Source organism: Hyperolius riggenbachi, chromosome 1 (assembly GCF_040937935.1).
Source record: "Hyperolius riggenbachi isolate aHypRig1 chromosome 1, aHypRig1.pri, whole genome shotgun sequence".
Lineage (NCBI taxonomy): Eukaryota > Metazoa > Chordata > Amphibia > Anura > Hyperoliidae > Hyperolius > Hyperolius riggenbachi.
In genome coordinates, this window is record NC_090646.1 from 273,524,195 (window position 1) to 273,544,012 (window position 19,818).

Consider the following 19,818-nt stretch of genomic DNA (forward strand, 5'->3'; position numbering starts at 1 on the left):
TTGTGGCTCTGTACAAATTAACAAGCTGACACATCATTGCATTCCAGCGGTTCTGGAGGTGTGTTTAGCTTCTAAGGGTACAATGGTTAATTTGCATATATTCAGCAGTGTTGCTCTGGGAGACATCTAAAAGCTCACTCCAACCTGAATTATCGCAAATTCTTTCTGTTTTAAAGTGACTCTGTAACAAAAATTACAATGTTTTTTCTACCATCCTACAAGTTCCTAAACCTATTCTAATGTGATCTGGCTTGCTGCAGCTCTTTCTACTATAACCATCTCTGTAATAAATCAATGTATCTTTCCCCTGTCAGACTTGTGGGCCTGTGTCTGGAAGGCTGCCAAGTTCTTCAGTGTTGAACTGTTCCTCTATGCACACTCCAGTGTGTGTTTTATTTACATAAGCCAGCAGCTTCTCTGCTATCTTATCAGTGATAGAAGAGAGCTGGATAAAAATCCTCCTCTGGAGGCTGTGAAAGGAGCTGGTCTGTCACATACTAAGGAATTAACGACATAGGCAGAGCTGTCTGCAGGAAGCCTGTAATGTTCAGTGCATGAGAGAAGAAGGGGACAGAAGGTAAACACACACAAGTGATCTCTTGAGATTTAGAAGTAAGGCTGTATACAGCCTGCTTGTGTATGGATGTATTTTCTATGTGTGGACATGCTGTACATCAACCTACTTCCTGTTTTGGTGGCCATTTTGTTTGTTTATAAACAAACTCTTTAAAACAGTTTTTGACTACTTTTAATGCGGCGGGGAGCGGTGAAATTGTGACAGAGGGTAATAGGAGATGTCCCCTAACGCACTGGTATGTTTACTTTTGTGCGATTTTAACAATACAGATTCTCTTTAAGAAAGCAAACTTTTGTTTTTCTTAACATCTTAGTAAGGGGGCTTTTAGGACCATTGTAGTCCCTTACACTCCAATGAGTTCTGGGTCACCATGAGCTTGCTGGTTAGTCTGTACCTCTCAGTATATTTATCACAGTGAAGGGTCCAAAAGTATTCCTGGGGACACATATTTTTAAAAATATACTAAGGCTACATTTTTGCTCTGGACGCAAACTACAGTCCTGATTTCACAGTGAGTTACAAGACCTCTCAGCAGCATGTTAGTTTAGCTGAAGTAGAGTTGTGTGACCTGACCTCCTCAAATTACACTGGGTGAGGTCACTGTAAAAGCCAGTTTAGCATGAACAGCTGTAAAACAGAGAATACTGCTTCTCAACCTCCACTAACTTAGGCATTTGTAGAAAGCAGAAAAGGCAGTATTTAGAGGCAGTTGCATTTAAAACACAGAACACCGAATTCTACTGAGGTGGCTGAGATGAAGACAGCCTACTGCAGTTGAACACAGTGAATCCAGCGCTGGAGACTTGGGCGCAGCCGGCGCCACCATAGGCCGTAATAGGAATTACGGCTATAGCGGCGCACAGGGAGTAACTTCGGCGCCATCAGAAGATGGAGCTGAAGTTACCTTTAAAACACAATAATTCGGCTTCCAGCAATTGCTGGAAGCCGAATTATTTAAAGTGAATGTTTACCATTATAAAAATCAAAAAGTCAGATACTCACCTAAGGAGAGGGAAGGCTCGGTCCCAATGAGCCTTCCCTCTCCTCTCCCGGTGCCCGGTCCCACGCAGGATCCCCCGTGACAGTATTCGACCAGTTCGGTCAAATACTGCCACTTCCGCAGCCGAAGGGAGCTTTCGGAAGTCTTCGGGAGCACTCGGGCTCCCGAAGACGGGCCGCTTCGTACTGCACATGCGCGAACGCCCTCTATGACGCACTCGCGCATGCGTAGTATGGAGCAGCCCGTCTTCGGAAGCCCGAGTGCTCCCGAAGACCTCCGAAGTCCCTGAGGCGGCGGACGCGAACGGGGGAGCCAGCGCAGCACCGAGGGCACCGGGAGAGGAGAGGGAAGGCTCATTAGGACCGAGCCTTCCCTCTCCTTAGGTGAGTATCTGACTTTTTGATTTTTAAATAGGTAACCACTGGCTTTAATTCCCCACCATCCATGGCGGCCTGGAGGGGGAATAGTATTTAACACGGCCGGGAACTTGTGCAGCAGCAGGATCAGCCATATACTGGCTGTATCCTGCGCCCAAGTCTCCAGCGCCGATTCCTCTTGTACGCACTGCAGTGATTCACAAATGCCTTCTAACACGTGTCACACTCTCGTTTATTCAATGGAAAAGTAGCCGATATACTACGTACTGTTTTGTTAAATACCTTAAAAAAATAAACTGCAAATATCCAAATGAATCAGCCCAAGGCAGAATTGATACTAGTCTGTCAGTATTCTCTATGTGTTTTCTGCACACCATGGGCTTGATTCACAAAGCGGTGCTAACTGTTAGCACGCCTTTGAAAACCCCCTTAGCACGTCTAAATGAGCTTTTCGCGCATAAAACTTTATGCGCGTAAAACTTTACGCGTGTAAAACTTTATGCGCACACTGCACAGAGCGCAGGGCGCACCGCGCGAAGTGCCCATTAAAGCCTATGGGACTTTGCGCGCATAAAACTTTGCGCGTGCAAAGTTAGCGTGCGATCTGATTGAGAAATCCGGTGCTAACCTACTTAGCACCCTGGTTAGCACGTCTAAAGACTTTAGACGTGCTAAGTAGGTTAGCACCGCTTTGTGAATCAAGCCCCATGTGTGTTGTATGTGGAAAAAATGCATAGAAACTTTCTTATCCACTCTTGACCATTCTTCTTGAATGAGCTCACTGACCTCCTCCATTACTGGGAAAGATAGTGCTTTCTTTTTAAGGTGTGGATAATAACGTTGTGTCTTTGTAGGTGTTTCCTCAGACTCCTCCCACTGTATGGCTTCCCTTACTGACTTTATAAATGGGGTTACTAATGAAACGTTGAAACCAATGGAAAGCCCCTCCTCATCCTCAGGTGGATCAAAACTTGCTGAATTTTCAGATTCTCTTGTCTGAGGTGTGGATTGTTGTGCCAGAGATTGTTGTACAATTTCCCGTACTAATGAGGGAAGATCCTGCATAAGTTCCTCCTCCATGGGAATGGAATAGAAGCAATCTGCACATACTAGCTTTCCCGGGATACATTGTTGTCCACATGCCCAGCAAGATTTAGTTTTATCTGAATGAGAACGAGCATGGGATCCTTTACTGGCATGTGATTTGCTAGATTTGCTAGAACGTCAGGATGATTTTTTCCCTCTGATTAGAAGAGTTCTCTTCAGGTTGTGAGGGTCTGTGCAAGATAAGAAAAAACAGAAATAATTATTTCTGTAAGTTCTGTGCCTCATACTTGCCATAAAAAATGTGGCTATAATAAATAATTATATTTCTGTGCCTACCTATCATTAAGTTGCTGGTCTATTTCTAGAGCGACAGCAGCATTATCCATATTTCCACAAGCACAGGCTAAATGAAAACATGATATGCCATAAGGAGCGTGCTAGAATGGCCACACGTGCACATAATAAAAGCAGTCTGTACCTTTTAAATATCCAAATACGGCTCTAGGTCACAACCCAGCAGGGCACCTGTAATAACATTGGACACGTTCTATGGCCCTTAAACAAAATAATCACATTTATCAACCCTGCTAGGGTTTCACATACCTGCTCCACGCAGGGCAACAGGAAGAATTGCGTCCGGGCAAACGTGCTAAATGCGCAGAGAGCAGTGACCATCCGGCGTTGAGCGTCCTTTCATTTGCGCCGCTCTGCTCTGACCAGGAAGTTTTTAAAACCTCAGTGCCGTCCCCGGGAAATTCCCTGCGCTCCAGCGAGGAACGCACTCTGATCTTCACTGCCGCCCATTCTACTCGCACGATTTACAGTGCGCTCCGCTTCACATATGAATAAGTAACCAGCCCCCAGAAAGACCAGCTAGAAAGAGGGGGATCCTGCCGCTTAGATCTATTTAAAGCGGAACTGTAGATATAAAATAAACACATTGTTTCACTTACCTGGGGCTTCCCCAAGCCCCCAGCAGCCGTCCTATCCCACGCCGCTCCTCAACGAGCCTCCGTTCTCCCGCGGCCAGCTACTTTCAGTTTCGCCGCCGGGCCACTGCGCCTGCGCGGCTCTGGCCACATGTATCCTTTCTTGGCGTTCCCCGCTATTGCAGAGGGGAACGTGAAGGATACGCTTGGCAGGGCTGCTCTGGCCTCGACTTACAAGTCGAGGTACGGGACCGAGCTGCGGCGGGGGAACGGAGACTCGTGGAGATTCGGCACAGGACAGGACAGCTGCTGGGGGCTTGGGGAAGCTCCAGGTAAGTGAAACAATGTGTTTATTTTATATTTACAGTTCCGCTTTAAGATCAAACAGTGGGGCTTCGCGCAGTGAGGCAATGCGTGGCAGCTGCTGGACACAGCCAGGTAGGCAAAAAGAAAAACAAAAAATTAAAAAATGATAGAAAAACAAATAGTTACGAGAAACTTTAGGGGAAAAAAGAAAAAGTGACAGTCCTGTAGGAGGACGGAAAAAAAAGCACCTTGGAGAGGGCAGGAAAAAATTTGCGCTTGTGTGGATGAATGTGTTGCTGCTAGAGGTGGGGTCGGTTCAGACCCAATGATGAAGGAGAAAATGTGTATAGTACCTCAGAGCAAAAAAGGGTGTAGAACTTGCCCCGGGCTATGCAAGCCCACTTGAGATGTAAGCAAATGACAGTACAGTACCTTAAAGGAAACGAGAGACGCCGGACATAGAAAAAGAAAAAAAAGATTTCATACATACCTGGGGCTTCTTCCAGCCCCATAAGCCTGGATCGCTCCCACGCCGCCATCCTTACGCGTGCAGTATGCAGCCGCACGTGTAATGGTATGCTGGGAGCCCCTGTGATGTGGACCATTGGCCGCGTGCTGACGCCGACTGGCCGAAACTACGGGACCCGGAACTGGCTGATACAGGAAGCAGAGGACGGCGGCGTGGGAGCAATACCAGTTGCCTGGCAGCCCTGCTGATCTATTTGGCTGAAGTAGTGGCTGAATCACACCAGTAACAAGCATGCAGCTAATCTTGTCAGATCTGTCAAAATTGTCAGAAACACCTGATCTGCTGCATACTTGTTCAGTGTCTATGGCTAAAAGTATTAGAGGCAGAGGATTAGCATGATAGCCAGGTAACTGGTATTGCTTAAATGGAAATAAATATGGCAGCCTCCATATACCTCTCACTACAGTTCTCCTATATGGATATGCTTGTCTGTTGCAGTGTTCGGGCCTCGGTCACAATAGCACCATTGTGCATCTGGTCCTGCATGCAGCTCAAGTCCCTCTGCAGTTGCTCAGTTCCACCGCTGCTGCCATAGATTTTAAAAACTCTCTTTTCCTGATTGAAGTTTCACCAACCAGGTACATTACATTTAATGCGAGGGTGCCAAATAATGTTTTTTGTTAAATGTTTATTCATTGTGTATAGAGTTTAATCCCACCTTAATCAAACTTTTGATGCTAATAAGTATAATGGTTGTAATAGACTAACAAGGTTTTCTGTGGATGTCAAGGTAATTGCAAGCAACCAATATCAGTTATGCAGCATAGACTGGACGGGTAGGTCCCAATCACAGCCCCCCAACTAAACACAGTAGCAAGATGGCAACCCCCCATCACAGTAGTAAGCGAATGCAAACATAAAGAGTGTATCCAAAAAATCCATACAGATATGGCCCAATCGTATCCACCTGTCTCCTGAACTTTGAGCAGGGCGCTGCAGAATGCTGTGGTAGGTGTTTTGGTTCCGAGTGCCTCTCAGGGCCCTTTTCCACCAGCGTGTTTGCGCTGGCTGAATTGCAAAAACGCAAACCGCTAGCGATTTTACAATCGCTACGGTTTGCTTTTTAACATAGGAATCGCGGTAGGTCATTTCCACTACCGCAATTCGTTTTTGCCAGGAACGCAAACGCGCGGCGGAGCGATATTTGCTATGCAGTGCATAGCATAGCAAAATTGCGGCCGCGAACGTCGGGGAATCGCCGGTAATTGCGATTCAGCAATCGCTAGCGATTGCTAGTGGAAAAGGGCCCTTACTCTGTACAAGTGACCAACCCTGGATCCAGCAAAAGCCACAGACCATCACTCTTCCTACTCCATGTTTGACAGCTGATGTCACACACTGTGGAACCATCCTATTAAATAGTCAGCAGTGTACCAAAATCCTACGTAAGGAATGGAAGATGACAAATCTTGATTCATCAGTCCATAACACCGTATTCTAGTTTTCAGTAGTCCTAAGGCTGAGCTTCATGGTCCAGGCAATCATCTTTATACTTATTCTGAGGCCTTGGTAATAGCTTTTTGTTGCAAAACTGCATCTTGAAGTCTTCTCTTCTCAGTTGAACCTCAGACTTGCTTACTGTGTCCACTATTAAGCGGTGTTTGAAGCTGTGGTTCCTTTGACCACCTGTCATGCAAGCTGTTGATTCTCAACAGCTTCTGATGCTGGTTCTCCCATGCAGTGGGATGTGCAGGCAGCCAAGCCGCGAATGCGCAGTGCGTCCCAACTGGCCAAGTCAACGGGGCTTCTACCAGGCAAACGAGAAGCCAGATGAGGACAGCGTGGGAACGATTGGTATGGAGGGGGCTGGATGAAGCCTCAGGTATCTATAAAACTTTATTATCTTTCTGTCTAAAGCCTCGTACTCACGAGGCACAAATGTTGTCAGTCGCAACAACAACAAAAAAAAAAGCAGCGACAGCTCGTCGCCAGGTTCCTCTGTGCTGCAGCCGTACACACGGCGCACAGAGGGACAGAGATGCGGCGGAAGCTGTCGCCGAAGGTTCCTCCTCCCCGCCGGGAGCTCCGTCGATGGTAAGTGTGTTGCTGTCGCTAGTCCGCATACACACGGCGGACTAGCAACATTTGCAGCGACAGCTGTAGCAGGCGATTGACCGCACCAATCGCCTGGCGACAGCTCCGACGGGCGCCGGTTGCGGGGCGTGCGCGTCATACACACGGGCGACCTGTCGCCGCAACACGCGCGTGCCACGTGGTTGCGGCGACAGTTGTAGCCCGTGTGTATGGGCCATAAGGTTTCCTTTAAGCCCCCTTGAGGCTGCTCAGTCCCTCCCTGTCTCAATGGGTGGCTCCTGTCACCTGCAATACTGCCCGAAACCAGGGCTGTGGAGTCGGTACAAAAATCGACCCCGACTCCTCAGTTTAGGATTCCACCGACTCCGACTCCTCTAATTTGCATATTACAATCTTGTTGATTGAAAGTATGTAACATGAAATTCATCTCTTAACTGCCAACGCTTAGGAATTTTAAAAGACAACTGAAGTGAGAAGGATATGGAGACTGCCATATTTATTCCCTTTATAAACTAAAACTAGTCCTTGGTAAGAGTACTTGAAAAAGGTACAGACAGGAACAAAGAACATCTATCAGGCCCTAGGCAATGTAACTGTGGGTACATGTAAGAGTGATGTGCAGGTACTCTGCAGGGGAATAAGGAGATTCTTCCTCTATTACACATTCTTTATGCACAATCTGAACCAGGTTTACGGGTGATAGACAACACCTCTGTGTTCAATGTGCACAACATTCTCAGTGGATTCCCTACAGCTCTGTGGAGAGTGCATATGTAGAGTATAGTACTACTGTGTAACAAAGTAAACCTGAGACAGATAAAATTAAAGTTTTATACATACCTGGGGCTTCCTCCAGCCCCCTTCAGGCTAATCAGTCCCTCGCTGTTCTCCTCTGCCACCTGGATCTTCTGCTATGAGTCCAGGTACTTGAGCCAGTCTGGCGTAGTGCGCATGCACACACTCCACCGCCGGGAGCGTACTATACTTGCACAGCATTATTGTGCAGGTGCAGAACGCTCCTGACTGTGGAAGCGGCATGCAGCCTGACTGCGCTGACTGGCTGAATTACCAGGACTCATAGCAGAAGATCCAGGTGGTGGAGGTGGACAGCGAGGGACTGATTAGCCTGAAGGGGGCTGGAAGAAGCCCCAGGTATGTATAAAGCTTTTCTTTTCATCCTTCTCAGGTACCATTTAATTCGTAGTCACTAAACCAAATTTTAACATATTAAATTATTTGATTTCATGAGCAAAGAGTGATTTACATTTGCATAAATCAGAATCAACGCAGAATTATTTCCATCATATTGACCATCTCTATTAGTGACACGGCTACACATCAGGCTTCATACTTACAGCATAGACGTTATTTAGTTTATATAAGAGATTCCTGTGTACACATCATATATACAGTCACAATCAGATGTGTATATTTGACTTTAAAAATACGGGGACTGCTTTATTGAAGCAGCACAAGTCATTAATTTTGAATGGTTTACTTCATTTTTGTGGACTAAGCAAAGCTATTACTGTATGTATAAATTATTTATGATGACTATTATCTGAGAAATAGAACATTTTATCATATTTTCCATTTTAATTACAGTTTAAATTCATTAGGAGTCGGAGTCGGTGCATTTTTCCCCGACTCCGACTCCAGGCACCCAAAATTGCCCCGACTCCAACTCCACGACTCCGACTCCACAGCCCTGAGACAAGTTGCGCTTCATCACACATGCGTGGCCCAACCAGGAGCGCTCTGCGCAAAATGTATGGCACCACATTGTATTCCAACACTACTGTTATGAGGACAAATGGGGTTGTAATTGTAAGAAAACACTGCAGCAAATCCTTCAATGATGTGCAGCTGCTAGCACTACAAATTCTCTCCTCACGGTAGCCTAATTGTTGCTGAGGTCAAATTACGGTGAGGGGAAGAAACCACTGTGTAATTGCTGCTCACTGTTCTAGGCCTCTTTCGCATGGACACCTGACAGACACCTGCAAATGCTTGGCACAGTGGAGGCGTCCCTCCAATGAAGTCATATACAAACACATCTGCACTTGACATGTGGCTAATTTTGCTGCCTGGTAACCACACTGCACATCAAGCACTGACATGTGTGTGGTTAAAGGGAACCAGAGATGAACGTTTCACACAAAATAAACATACCAGTCGATAGCTTGTAAAGAATAAATGCTCTACCTGATAATTTCGCCGCTCTGGTGTGCCTTTTTTTAGTGTTTTTTATCCATTATTGCTCCAGGAAAAATCAAATATGGTCGCCTACTCATATTCCTTCTGCTTCCGGGTTATGAGTTGTTCTGGATCTGCTGTCTAGGCTATATGAGACTAGGATGCTATTTAGGCTATGTGCTTTCATTTTGGTATGATGTGCAGCTGCCTGTAGGAAGTGTCTCTCATAGGAATGAAACTGCAGTCATCATTAGTATCTATGCTGAGAGCACACAGATCATATTGCAGGCTTGCAGCCACACTTGTCTGTTTCAGAGAGTCTCTCTCAGCAGCAGCAGCCCCTCCCATGTCATCACAGCTCTCAGTATGCAAAGCAGGAAATTTGAGCCGGGAGGTGGCAGGCTTGGGCTTGAAAAGACTCCACAGAAGAGTGACTCAGCTATAATGATTCCAGGTCAAACCTAGACTGAGCCAGTCGGGGATTCTTATCACAGCTGCTAATAGACTAATTAAGCAGATAAGAATGAAACTAAAAACAGGGTAGGTGTTTACTGTCATGTTCCCACTGATAAATGGAATAAAATACATGAGGGTGCTTCGTCTCTGGTTCTTTTTAAGGGTTCTGCCTCTGACACAGGAGACCATGGTTTGAATCTTGGCTCTTCTTGTTCAAAAAGCCAGCACCTGTTCAGTGAGGAGACCTTGGGCTAGACTCCCTAACAATGCTACTGCCTATAGAGTGCACCTCTAGTGGCTGCATCTCAGGCGCTTTGAGTCCGCCAGGAGAAAAGCATGATATACAGGATCTTCTCAAAAAATTAGCATATTGTGATAAAGTTCATTATTTTCTGTAATGTACTGATAAACATTAGACATTCATATATTTTAGATTCATTACATAGTTACATAGTTACATAGTTATTTTGGTTGAAAAAAGACATACCTCCATCGAGTTCAACCAGTACAAAGTACAACTCCAGCCCGTCCCCCACATACCCCTGTTGATCCAGAGGAAGGCGAAAAAACCCCCACAAGGCATGGTCCAATTAGCCCCAAAAGGGAAAAATTCCTTCCTGACTCCAGATGGCAATCAGATAAAATCCCTGGATCAACATCATTAGGCATAACCTAGTAATTGTAGCCATGGATGTCTTTCAACGCAAGGAAAGCATCTAAGCCCCCTTTAAATGCAGGTATAGAGTTTGCCATAACGACTTCCTGTGGCAATGCATTCCACATCTTAATCACTCTTACTGTAAAGAACCCTTTCCTAAATAAATGGCTAAAACGTTTTTCCTCCATGCGCATCTGATGTCCTCTAGTCCTTTGAGAAGGCCTAGGGACAAAAAGCTCATCCGCCAAGCTATTATATTGCCCTCTGATGTATTTATACATGTTAATTAGATCTCCTCTAAGGCGTCTTTTCTCTAGACTAAATAAACCCAGTTTATCTAACCTTTCTTGGTAAGCGAGACCTTCCATCCCACGTATCAATTTTGTAGCTCGTCTCTGCACCTGCTCTAAAACTGCAATATATTTTTTGTAATGTGGTGCCCAGAACTAAATTCCATATTCCAGATGTGGCCTTACTAGAGAGTTAAACAGGGCCAATATTATGCTAGCATCTCGAGTTTTTATTTCCCTTTTAATGCATCCCAAAATTTTGTTCGCTTTAGCTGCAGCGGCTTGGCATTGAGTATGATTATTTAACTTGTTGTCGATGAGTACTCCTAAGTCCTTCTACAAGTTTGATGTTCCCAACTGTATCCCATTTATTTTGTATGGTGCTAGACCATTGGTACGACCAAAATGCATGACTTTACATTTGTCAACATTGAATTTCATCTGCCATGTATGTGCCCATATAGCCATCCTATCCAGATCCTGTTGCAATATGACACTATCTTCCTGAGAGTTGATGATTCTGCACAATTTTGTATCATCTGCAAAAATAGCAACATTGCTCACTACTGCATCTACTAGGTCATTAATAAATAAATTGAAGAGCACTGTACCCAGTACAGACCCCTGTGGGACCCCACTGCTAACAGTCTCCCATTTTGAGTACGATACATTGACCACAACTCTTTGTTTTCTGTCCATTAGCCAGTTCCCTATCCATGCACACAAACTCTTCCCCAGTCCTTGCATCCTCAACTTTTGCACCAGACTTCTGTGGGGAACAGTGTTGAAGGCCTTTGCAAAGTCCAAGTATATCACATCTACAGCATTCCCAATATCCATATTAGCATTCACTACCTCATAAAAGCTGAGCATGTTAGTCAAACAGGACCTGTCTTTAGTAAACCCATGTTGATGCTGAGAAATAAGATTATTTTCTACTATGAAGTCATGTATAGTATCTCTTAGTAACCCCTCAAATAGTTTGCATACAACTGATGTTAAGCTTACAGGTCTATAATTTCCTAGATCAGATTTTTTGCCCTTCTTAAATAATGGGAAAACGTGGGCTGTACGCCAATCCACTGGGACTCTGCTAGTTGCAAGAGAGTCACAAAAGATAAGATAAAGGGGCTTAGCTATAACTGAACTTAATTCTCTTAGGACCCGAGGATGCATGCCATCCGGGCCAGGTGCCTTGTCTATTTTTAATTTATTTAGTCTTGCCTTTACTTCTTCCTGCGTTAAGTATTTAATATTACAGTTAGAAGATTGAGACTCTTCTGCCTCTGTAATTTGCAACAGTGCTGTTTCCTTTGTGAAGACAGAAGCAAAGAAAGCATTTAATAACTCTGCCTTACCTTGGTCATCCACCATTGAATTCCCACCCTCATCCTTTAGGATTCCTATACAGTCAACCTTTCTTTTTTTAGAGTTGATGTACTTGTAAAACTTTTTTGGGTTAGATTTGATATCCCTAGCGATTTGATTTTCAGCTTCGATCTTTGCCAGCCTAATTTCTTTTTTACAATTTTTATTGCACTGCTTATAATTGCTTAGTGCAGCCTCAGTCCCCTCCTGTTTTAGGACCTTATAGGCATTCTTTTTCCTCTTCATTTTATCCCTAACCTTTCTATTCATCCATAGAGGCCTTTTTTCATTCCTAGACATTTTGTTTCCATATGGGATATACATACTACAATATTGATTGAGAATACGTTTAAAAGCTTGCCATTACTCTACAACTGAAGTAGTCCAAGCCTTTTATTGTTTTAATATTGATGATTTTGGCATACAGCTCATGAAAACTCAAAATTCCTATCTCAAAAAATTAGCATATTTCATCCAACCAATAAAAGAAAAGTGTTTTTAAAACAAAAAAAGTCAACCTTCAAATAATTATGTTCAGTTATGCACTCAATATTTGGTCGGGAATCCTTTTGCAGAAATGACTGCTTCAATGCGGCGTGGCATGGAGGCAATCAGCCTGTGGCACTGCTCAGGTGTTATGGAGGCCCAGGATGCTTCGATAGCGGCCTAAAGCTCATCCAGAGTGTTGGGTCTTGCGTCTCTCAACTTTCTCTTCACAATATCCCACAGATTTTCTATGGGGTCAGGTCAGGAGAGTTGGCAGGCCAATTGAGCACAGTAATACTATGGTCAGTAAACCATTTACCAGTGGTTTTGGCACTGTGAGCAGGTGCCAGGTCGTGCTGAAAAATGAAATCTTCATCTCCATAAAGCTTTTCAGCAGATGGAAGCATGAAGTGCTCCAAAATCTCCTGATAGCTAGCTGCATTGACGCTACCCTTGATAAAACACAGTGGACCAACACCAGCAGCTGACATGGCACCCCAGACCATCACTGACTGTGGGTACTTGACACTGGACTTCAGGCATTTTGGCATTTCCCTCTCCCCAGTCTTCCTCCAGACTCTGGCACCTTGATTTCCGAATGACATGTAAAAGTTGCTTTCATCCAAAAAAAGTACTTTGGACCACTGAGCAACAGTCCAGTGCTGCTTCTCTGTAGCCCAGGTCAGGCGCCTCTGCCGCTGTTTCTGGTTCAAAAGTGGGTTCATGCTTCCATCTGCTGAAAAGCTTTATGGAGATGAAGATTTCATTTTTCAGCACGACCTGGCACCTGCTCACAGTGCCAAAACCACTGGTAAATGGTTTACTGACCATGGTATTACTGTGCTCAATTGGCCTGCCAACTCTCCTAACCTGAACCCCATAGGGAATCTGTGGGATATTGTGAAGAGAAAGTTGAGAGACGCAAGACCCAACACTCTGGATGAGAACCAAAGATAAAGAATTAAAAGTTAGTTATACATACCTGGGGCTTTCCGCCGCTCCAGAAACGCTGATCGCTCCCACCCCGCGGTCCTCAGCCTTCCCCGTTCGACGCACCGGCTCCCGTGACTTCAGCCGACTGGCCAGTCAAGGCGTAGCTGAAGTGCGCTCCTTGCGTACCTCTCCAGAGGCTGCTTGAGAGATACACAAGGAGCGCACTTCACTTGCGTAGGCTGGCCACGCCCCCTGGAAGTCCGTGAGCCAGTGCGGCGAACGGGGAAGGCTGAAGACCGCGGCGTGGGAGCGATCAGGGTTTCTGGACCTGCGGGAAGCCATAGGTATGTATAACTAACTTTTAATTCTTTATCTCTGCTTTCCTTTAAGGCCGCTATCGAAGCATCCTGGGCCTCCATAACACCTGAGCAGTGCCACAGGCTGATTCCCTCCATGCCACGCCACATTGAAGCAGTCATTTCTGAAAAAGGATTCCCGACCAAGTATTGAGTGCATAACTGAACATAATTATTTGAAGGTTGACTTTTTTTGTTTTAAAAACACTTTTCTTTTATTGGTCGGATGAAATATGCTAATTTTTTGAGATAGGAATTTTGAGTTTTCATGAGCTGTATGCCAAAATCATTAATATTAAAACAATAAAAGGCTTGAACTTCTTCAGTTGTAGTGTAATGAATCTAAAATATATGAAAGTCTATTTATCAGTACATTACAGAAAATAATGAACTTTATCACAATATGCTAATTTCTTGAGAAGATCCTGTAAATATTCTGTATCTTGTCTTGGTTTGAAATGCAGCTATTCTGCTGCAATTTAAGGCATTCAGAGTCCAGCAGACTGGAAGCTCAACTGAGCCTAAAAAGGGCTGGTACTTATGTATTAGACTGTCTACCAACAACCGCTCTGTATTTACCCCGCAGAAAAATCTAGTGTCGGGTAGGTTAGCAACTGATTTGGCAAAAAATTTACAGTTATATCATGGATGGCAGCTCAGTGCTACCTGATGGTCCGGAGGCCCAGCATAAAACATTATCCACTTCACCAACTGAATAGGTTTGATAAAGTTACATAAATAGAGGTGGTAGATGAAGCGAGCACTGTGTCTGAAGCTCACGGGCAAAGGCCACCGGCGAGGGTCTGGGTGTGCAATTTCCAGGTGTACACTGAGCTGCCATCTGTGGGATATATCCGCTGTTCATTTTACGACAAATCAACTGCTATCCTATCTGACAGTAGACTTTTCTGTGGGGGAAGTACAAAGTGGCCACTGGTTGAAGGCTTAATATATACCGTAGCTACAAAGAGGCTTTACAAACTAAGAGACACAGAAGTGCAGCCACACAACTAAAGAAGTAACATGTCTCTATCTCAGCTGATTGGAACATAGATCAGGAGGCTTTCAGCGAGGTTTATCCATTGAGCCCCAGGCAAGAGGGTAGATCAACAGCTCATAGCATTGCACTGCATCTAGAACCATAGACCGTAATAACTTTTGAAACACTATAATTCTGCCTACAGCAAATAGCTGGAAGCCGCATTACACCATTCCCCACTATCCAGGTGGGCCTAGAGGGGGAATAGTAATTGAAGACACCGGGAACTTGGGCAGCAGCAGGATAAGCCATATACCGGCTGTATCCTGTGCCCAAGTCTCCCTGTGGCGATTTCATATGTATGCTCTAGCAGTGCAGCACTGCGCTTTTGATATTCAATTGAATATCTATGGGCAGTGTGTGGAAGCAATAGATCCCTCTTTGATCAAATTCCGATCAGTGAGTGATCTATCTTTTGGGGACTCAAGCCTCCATCTACTAGTGTATAGCCACCTTAATTAAAAAACACAACTCTATGAATTAATGAAAACACAGCTAAGTGACTTCAAGGTGAGATAAGGAAGGTTAAAAGGAACACAAGCTGTGAGACCCATGGAAGCTGCCCTATTTATTTCCTTTTAAACAATACCAGTTACCTGGCAGTGTTGCAGAAAAGCCATGCAATCTGCATTATTTAACCACTTCCGGATTCTCGGTGCGTATATATACGCCCCTGAATCCTGAAGTGTATTCCATACGAGCGGCCGTTCCATGTCAGTTCACGGAGGGTGTCTCCGCGAACACCCTGTGAGCCGATCGGCGGCTCGCAGGGTAAATGTAAACACACGGGGAAGACCTTCCCCGGTGTTTACATGTATACGGCGCTGCTGCGCAGCAGCGCCGTAGAGGAGATCGGTGATCCCCGGCCTCTGATTGGCCGGGGATCACCGGCATCTGATAGGCTAAAGCCTATCCCATCAGGCGCAGGATGGAAATCCGTCCTGCGCCGCTCACAGGGGGAGGGAGAGGGAGGGAAGGAGGCCAGGAAGCGCTGCGGAGGGGGGCTTTGAAGAGCCACACCCCCCCCCGCAAGCGCAAGCAGCCGGCGGCGATCAGACCCCCCCAGCAGGACATCCCCCTAGTGGGGAAAAAAGGGGGGAAGTCTGATCGGCCTGGCTGCTATCTGATCTGTGCTGTGGGCTGGAGAGCCCACGCAGCACAGATCAGCACAAAATGTAATGGTATAGAAGTGGTTAAAGAGTAACTGTCAGGCTGCAAAAGCTAATTTAAACCTCTATTCTCCTGTGTTAAACAGTTTAGAAGGAAGCCAAAAAGGCAATACTGAAGTTAAAAATCTCTCTTACTTTTGATGTGTTCTGACAGCAAGGCTCTGTATTCCCAAGCTCTTAAAAGGACGACAGGCCGCATAGCATACTGCAAAGCATTCTGAGGCTGCTTGGGTCCTCCCCTCGGCTGCTAGTGAGAAGTTACAGTCTCATGTTACAACAGCCAGCACTGAAAAATCTCCGGGCAGAGTATACTGCATGAGTCCGCTATTGTTCCTAGCCACATGGCTAATTAATATTCACTGCACAGTAGTGTTGTATTCTTTCTGAGTGGAATCATCAGGAAGCAGGCAGGACATGACGACACATTTGGCTTCATAGGAGACAGACAAACATGGAACCTGCCATGAGCTGTCAGGAGCACCATTCTCTGCAAATACTATATAACAATTCTGTGAAATCCAAACGTGGACAGTGAAATGCATATGTAATGTAAGTACAGCCAATCTTTAGCTACTGATATATGTTTTTTTTCTCTGAGACCTTATACCTAACAGCTCCTCTTTAAAAGTAAGTAAACATATCAGCCTCCATATCCCTCTCACCTCTGGTTCCCTTTAACCACTTATGCGGTTTGCTGCAGCAGATCTACGTCGGGCAGGACAGTTCCTGATTTTAACATGATATTCAGCACTTAACACAGTATTAGACAGTCCATCAGGTGGTATGAACACTGATGTCGAAAAGCTTCAGTGAGTCATTACCATCACCTAAACATAAGAGGCTTACCAGCCAATTAGTGCACGCACTACAAGGTTTCAGATGGCTCAAACATCAGCTTCCACATCTGGCACTCACACTCCTTCCTCAAATAGTGGATGCAGTCTTCAATACTCGAATGTGGTAGTAATATAAGTAGATACACTCAATCCCCATTAGTTTATATAACATGAATAAAACAAGCGATTGGAGTGTAATTATTAGTTATATTACTACCACATTCGGGTATTGGAGTCTAATACTGTGTTAAGTGCTAAATATCACTTTAATGTAGTTTGTTGGAAATCTGGATCAGTTCATGTTTTCAGCTGCATTTGGGACTTTTCTGGCGCTAATCTTCTGTTTGTTTGTATAGCACTCCAGTTCCTCCCCAGCCACGTAGATAATAGTCAATAGCCACCGCTCGTTCCTGCGCAGGTACTCGCCGCCACCTGTTAGAGGGGAGATGAACGAATGGGAACACAGTTCCCTTTAATTAATCTAAGCCCCCATGTCCATGAATGTCGGCATTACCAGAATAACATGTCCATGCATTACTTCCTGTTTAGTGTACTTATAGTACGCAACGGAAAGTAATGCGCAAGGACAGCTTGTGGCCAAATAGTAAAATTGCACCAACAAACTTTTTTTTTTTTAAATAAAAAGACCTACACTAAGGCCTCTTTCACAGTGGGACGTTAAAGTCGCACATTATGACATTCACAGTGCACACGTTGCGTTGTGTGTAACGTGTAGCAATATTTAGAAAGTGCTGCATGCTGTGTGTTTAGCAATACATTTGCTGCGTTATGTATGTTGCACATGCTCAGTAATGTTTTTTGTTTTTTTCATAACCTACATGTTAGGGGCACGCCAAACAATAAGAAAAATTGGCCCTACATGTGCATCATATAACTTTATTTGTACAAAATACTAAAAGTGGGAAGGCACCTGTTCACACTGTTAAAATCCATTAAAACCTCTGGCTGAGCAGGAGTGAGCGCTACTACACAAACATTGTATGTTCCACCAGCCGCCTCCAGGTTAATGCTTACAGCGATCGCCCAGCGTGAGCCTATGCAAATCGCTTCCGCCACCTGTTGAGGTCTGGGTGTGTGTGGACCCACCACCGACGCACACCAAGGCCTTCAAAAAGCAGCTGCAAACACTTCAAACAAAAACCGGAGTACTTGGGAATTTTTTCACTGACAAAGTGTGAGTCCTTTGTAAGTTTCCTCTCTATGCAGATTGTTCTCATGCAAGAATGCCTTAGTCTTGAGTTGGTATCAATAACCACTTCCAGATCGTGTTGTTCATACTAAAACAATAATTTGCATCAAACTTTTTTTCTCCCCCTTCCAGGATTTTGATATATAAGTCACACTTCGTTTAGCGGTAATAGCTGTTGCAGATCCCTTTTATATACTCACGGCTTCCGCCTTCAGCGAAGCCAGCATTCTCCAATGCTTCTCTTTCCCCACTGGTTAAATTATCTCTATCCTTGTTGGGTACCCATCTGATTGTATGTAGATCGCGTTGTACCAAATCTCTAAATGTTTTTAATTTGTGATTCAGGGGTGGCATATATTTAGATTTTTTCCTTGTTCCTGTAGGGTTTGGATTTAGTATCTCTGGACCTTCTTCGTTTCCCTCTTCTCCCTCAGCTTCATCTCTTAGGGATTCCAGGTCCCTCAGTAATGCTCTATCTTCTAGATTTAAATGTACTGCGGAGGAAAAGGGCTCACTGTCTGAGCAAACTGCTCCTTTACTATCTCCATACGTGAGCTTGAGTGCAACACGTCTCAAGAAAAAACACAAATCACGATATACTGTGAACTCATCTCCCCCACACACCGGAGCAAACGAGAGACCCTTCCCCAAAAGAGATAAGCTGTCCTGGTCCAATGGGATTTTTGCTAAATTGATGACATTGCTCCCCATCTCCTCTATTTCTGTGTCTTTACTGCCTGCGCTCTGGTTTTCTTTTCTATTTCTTTGACTTTCTCCTTTACTTTCTCCTTTGGATTCTTCCTGTCTTTCTGTGTTTTTAATATACCCTTGCTCTTTATTTCTTCCTCTATTCTTGTTTCCTCTTCCTCTTCTTCTGTTTCCTCTCCTTCGTTTTCTAAGTCCTGTCCTAAAAAAGAGACTCCTTTATCACTTTCTTCTTCATGTTTATCCTCTAGTTGCTTCTGTCTAAAAGTCCTACTTCTTGATCTACTCCTAGGTCTTCCTCTTTTACATTCATAAAATTCCCCCTCATTCCAGGATTTTATATCTTCCTGGAATTTCTGTTGTTTTTCTTTTTTAATCTTTACCTGATTTTTCTCAATTTCTATTTTTAACTGTTTATTTAATTTCTCAAATTTTCCATGTGTTTGAAAACCATCTAATTTTATTTTACTTTTTTCTAATTCCACCCTTAGTTCTTCAAATTGGATTTTTTCTTCCTCCACAATCATACTCATTATTGAGATGCCTCTCTTTATACTTTTCTCCTTCCAAATTTTCATGAATCTAGGATTTTGTAAATGTCCTGCTGGGATAATCCTCTCTCTTAACCCCCATGGTACCACCCGCTCCTTGATGTAAGAATTTATGTGAAGTGTAGATTCCGTAACCCTCTATATTCCACGCTAAGGGAGGAGATTATAAACAGTCAATAGATGGTGAAAATGAGCGATTACGGAGAAGTAATGAATATGCATGAGAAGGCGGATTTTTCCGAGACCTAACCCACCTCCAAGAATGAATAAAACAGCCTATCTCCCCACTATTCCTCAGCTGCTTTGAGAAAGCCCCGGTGGGAGGGGCGAAACGCGTCAGCAGGAAGGGAGGAGCTGGAGTGAGCGCTCACGTGACCCAGCAACGGCCGCACCAAAGACGCCAATGCGGCGGGAGATCTGAAGGATAGCGGATCTACACTTGAGCCTGAATCCGGATGGCAAGGAGTGGAGCCCGCTAACACCATAGCTGGAGCACCACTGAAGACCGCGGAGACGGCTGGTCCATATATCCACTCACACGCCGCCATAGCCGCTGGCTTCGCTGAAGGCGGAAGCCGTGAGTATATAAAAGGGATCTGCAACAGCTATTACCGCTAAACGAAGTGTGACTTATATATCAAAATCCTGGAAGGGGGAGAAAAAAAGTTTGATGCAAATTATTGTTTTAGTATGAACAACACGATCTGGAAGTGGTTATTGATACCAACTCAAGACTAAGGCATTCTTGCATGAGAACAATCTGCAT

At 44.6% G+C, this 19,818-nt stretch overlaps 1 protein-coding gene across 5 annotated transcripts in view; it reads right to left on the reverse strand.

The window, feature by feature from the left end:
• The window catches only part of LOC137506317 (putative nuclease HARBI1), a 70,520-nt gene that overhangs the window by 46,378 nt on the left and 4,324 nt on the right, over positions 1-19,818 (reverse strand). Inside the window, exon 2 of one of the 5 annotated variants that reach the window (XM_068233592.1) lies at positions 2,741-3,231. The exons of the other annotated variants lie outside the window; for them this stretch is intronic. The gene's annotated coding sequence lies outside the window, so the exon portion shown is untranslated. The remainder of the gene's footprint in view (positions 1-2,740; positions 3,232-19,818) is intronic. 5 annotated transcript variants of the gene reach the window in all.